A 4,458-nucleotide genomic window follows, 5' to 3' on the forward strand; every position below is an offset into this window, starting at 1 on the left:
ACAACGAGGATAGACAGCCGGTCCCCTCCGAACGGGTTATGCGACGATAAACTCGATGAAACTTTAGTCTCGTTCAGGTAGTGTGTGTCTTGTAAATCAAAAATTCGATGGGACACGCATCCATCGTCCTCGCGCGGTCTTTCGTCCCAACATCCAGAAGCAGAGTTTGAAAAACTCTAGCGACGGCACGGGTGTCCGACTCACGACAACGAGGATAGACAGCCGGTCCCCTCTGAACGGTATATTATATATGAGATGATAGACGACAAACTGGATGAAACTTTAAGTCTCGTTCAGGTAGTGTGTAAATCAAAAATTCGATGGGACTCGCATCCGTCGTCCTCGCGCGGTCTTTCGTCCCGATATCCAGAAGCAGAGTTTGAAAAACTCTAGCGACGGCACGGGTGTCCGACTCACGACAACGAGGAAAGACAGCCGGTCCCCTCTGAACGGTATATTATATGAAACTTTAAGTCTCGTTCAGGTAGTGTGTAAGTCAAAAATTCGATGGGACTCGCATCCGTCGTCCTCGCGCGGTCTTTCGTCCCGATATCCAGAAGCAGAGTTTGAAAAACTCTAGCGACGGCACGGGTGTCCGACTCACGACAACGAGGATAGACAGCCGGTCCCCTCTGAACGGTATATAATATACATTATGCGACGGTAGACGATCAACTAGACGAAACTTTAGTCTCGTTCAGGTGGTGTAAAAAAAATTCGATGGGATACGCACGCACGGCTGTCGTCGTCCTCGAGCGGTCTTTCGTCCCAATATCCAGAAGCAGAGTTTGAAAAACTCTAGCGACGGCACGGGTGTCCGACTCACGACATCGAGGCTTCGAAGCCGGCGGCGTTCCCCTCTGAACGAACTTCGGCTAGACTAGTTACGAATCGTTGCTACACATCGTCTTCATCGTCGTCGTCGTCGACATCGACATCATCATCATCATCATATCATCATCATCATCATCATCGGTCATCGTCGCATAGCGGGCCAACATCCACGCGATGCGTCTTCGTTCTAGGTTACCCGATCCACGAGTATGTTACACGTGGTTTCGTTATTTCGAACGAAACGACATACGAAGAGCACACGCCCTTTGGGTAGGAAGCACGTTTCGAGAACGACGAGAGTTTCGATGAAAGAGACGAGAGAAGTCGACGCAGAAGGTATCCATGGATCTTCGAAGAGAACCTTCGAAGATGTATATCGGTATCCTTTCGCTCTGCGCGACTCGCTACAAGTTCTTTCGCTCTCGTCGACTCGTTCTAGACGCTTCGTTCGATCCCAAAGAGGAGTCTTCGATATGTCCCGTTGCTAGGAGGAGAACAAACGCAACACAGACCACGAAACATAGAAGAGAATAGGCGAGCATGATCACTCCGACACGAGGCACTTTAGAGATTTTCTTATTAGTTTGCATGGACTTTTATATTTCGTTTGTACGGTTTCCACGATGCAAATACGAAATACGAGATCGTGACGGCGGGTCTTTCTGTGTACGGCCTCTCGCAGGCGCCACGACTGCATTTCTCTTTACACCTGGTTTCCATCGTAATTTTTTCGTTTGATATCGAGCCTTAACTTTTGTTGGCTCTTTCGAAGCTAGAGTTCCCTTTTATTAGAATTTCATATATATATATATATATTATATGTTATATGTTTTATTCGGAGACGGCGGGTCTTTCTGTTTACGACCTCACGCAGGCGCCTCGAATAAGTTTCATTCGCATTTCGTTTTTATACTTGTATATATATATCTCTTCATCCCGATGATCGAGAGAGAGTGCCACCTTCTCTTCGTATAATTCCGTAGCTGGAGGGTCGTCTCCTCCTTAAGAATATTTCTATTCGTGCCAACGGAGGTTGCCAAGCTCCCTGGCGTTTTCGTTTGTTAAAGTATATAGCTTGTTAATACGTCGTATATACTTTCGTCGATACAGGAGGAGTACGGCTCCTTACCGACCATTGTGATATATATTTCATAGTTTTTATATGTGTTCAAGTCAAATTCTTTTGGTATCGTATCGTTAATGATCCTTCCGCAGGTTCACCTACGGAAACCTTGTTACGACTTTTACTTCCTCTAAATGATCAAGTTTGGTCATCTTCCCGGTAACATCGGCAATGCTTATCACATTGGCCGCGCACCAGTCCGAAGACCTCACTAAATCATTCAATCGGTAGTAGCGACGGGCGGTGTGTACAAAGGGCAGGGACGTAATCAACGCGAGCTTATGACTCGCGCTTACTGGGAATTCCTCGTTCATGGGGAATAATTGCAAGCCCCAATCCCTAGCACGAAGGAGGTTCAGCGGGTTACCCGGGCCTTTCGGCCAGGGAAAACACGCTGATTCCTTCAGTGTAGCGCGCGTGCGGCCCAGAACATCTAAGGGCATCACAGACCTGTTATTGCTCAATCTCGTGCGGCTAGAAGCCGCCTGTTCCTCTAAGAAGATTTGTTTGTACGTTGGTAGTAAAAACCCACCGACCGAAGCCGGGGGCCTTCGAGATACCATAAGTTACGTCTATTTAGCAGGCTAGAGTCTCGTTCGTTATCGGAATTAACCAGACAAATCGCTCCACCAACTAAGAACGGCCATGCACCACCACCCACCGAATCAAGAAAGAGCTATCAATCTGTCAATCCTTCCGGTGTCCGGGCCTGGTGAGGTTTCCCGTGTTGAGTCAAATTAAGCCGCAGGCTCCACTCCTGGTGGTGCCCTTCCGTCAATTCCTTTAAGTTTCAGCTTTGCAACCATACTTCCCCCGGAACCCAAAAGCTTTGGTTTCCCGGAAGCTGCCCGCCGAGTCATCGGAGGAACTTCGGCGGATCGCTGGCTGGCATCGTTTATGGTTAGAACTAGGGCGGTATCTGATCGCCTTCGAACCTCTAACTTTCGTTCTTGATTAATGAAAACATTTTTGGCAAATGCTTTCGCTTCTGTCCGTCTTGCGACGATCCAAGAATTTCACCTCTAACGTCGCAATACGAATGCCCCCATCTGTCCCTATTAATCATTACCTCGGGGCTCCGAAAACCAACAAAATAGAACCGAGGTCCTATTCCATTATTCCATGCACACAGTATTCAGGCGAAGGTAGCCTGCTTTAAGCACTCTAATTTGTTCAAAGTAAACGTATCGGCCCACCTCGACACTCAGTGAAGAGCACCGCGATGGGATATTAGTTGGACCGCCCGCGAGGAGCTAAGCCCACCGATAGGACGTACCACATAATGCCAGTTAAACACCGCGAGCGGTGAACCGACACTGTGACACACAGATTCAACTACGAGCTTTTTAACCGCAACAACTTTAATATACGCTATTGGAGCTGGAATTACCGCGGCTGCTGGCACCAGACTTGCCCTCCAATTGGTCCTCGTTAAAGGATTTAAAGTGTACTCATTCCGATTACGGGGCCTCGGATGAGTCCCGTATCGTTATTTTTCGTCACTACCTCCCCGTGCCGGGAGTGGGTAATTTGCGCGCCTGCTGCCTTCCTTGGATGTGGTAGCTGTTTCTCAGGCTCCCTCTCCGGAATCGAACCCTGATTCCCCGTTACCCGTTACAACCATGGTAGGCGCAGAACCTACCATCGACAGTTGATAAGGCAGACATTTGAAAGATGCGTCGCCGGTGCTAGATGACCATGCGATCAGCACAAAGTTATTCAGAGTCACCAAAACAAACGATGGACGGACAGACGAGCCATCCGCCACCGATTGGTTTTGATCTAATAAAAGCATTCCTACCATCTCTGGTCGGAATCTGTTTGCATGTATTAGCTCTAGAATTACCACAGTTATCCAAGTAAATGTAGGTATGATCTAAGAAACCATAACTGATTTAATGAGCCATTCGCGGTTTCACCTTAATGCGGCATGTACTGAGACATGCATGGCTTAATCTTTGAGACAAGCATATGACTACTGGCAGGATCAACCAGGGATCTTATTCGTATAACAATTCTTATAAATTTCGTTTAAGTTCTCTTCGTGTCGTAGGTGGGACGTAAGCACCGTACGACGAGACTTTTCGTTCTTAAGATAGATATATCTATAAAATATATCTCCTAGCGACGTTCGAGATACACCCATAGTTCAGTAATAATCTTCGAACGCCGCTCGCAGCCACTTTGTAATTCTCAACTCCACCTCCTCTCTTCTCTCTCTCTCTTTCTCATAGTCTTATATAAAATGTTTAGAATCGTACTTCTAAAGGAACATTTCCATAATGCTGTCTTCGTGTAAAAAGACTTATTAGAATATCTTAGCGGTAAAGCACGTATACGCACCTCACGCTGAACGAACAAGCGCGTATCCCAGTGCGTCGCGCTGGACATACCGTAAGAATATTCTTTCAATCGGTAGAACATTTTCGGCAGAAGACATACTACGCAAAGATAGTACGCTCCTACCGCCTCATCGGATACTTCTGCGAAAGCAGAAGTTT

At 47.2% G+C, this 4,458-nt stretch overlaps 1 non-coding gene across 1 annotated transcript; it reads right to left on the bottom strand.

The window, feature by feature from the left end:
* Window positions 1–2,032: 2,032 nt before the first annotated feature.
* LOC126877378 (small subunit ribosomal RNA) lies at window positions 2,033–3,955 on the bottom strand. Its single transcript, XR_007694969.1, has one exon. It is a non-coding gene; the product is annotated as a small subunit ribosomal RNA (ribosomal RNA).
* Window positions 3,956–4,458: the final 503 nt, after the last annotated feature.

Source organism: Bombus huntii, unplaced genomic scaffold, assembly GCF_024542735.1.
Source record: "Bombus huntii isolate Logan2020A unplaced genomic scaffold, iyBomHunt1.1 ctg00000156.1, whole genome shotgun sequence".
Classification (NCBI taxonomy): domain Eukaryota; kingdom Metazoa; phylum Arthropoda; class Insecta; order Hymenoptera; family Apidae; genus Bombus; species Bombus huntii.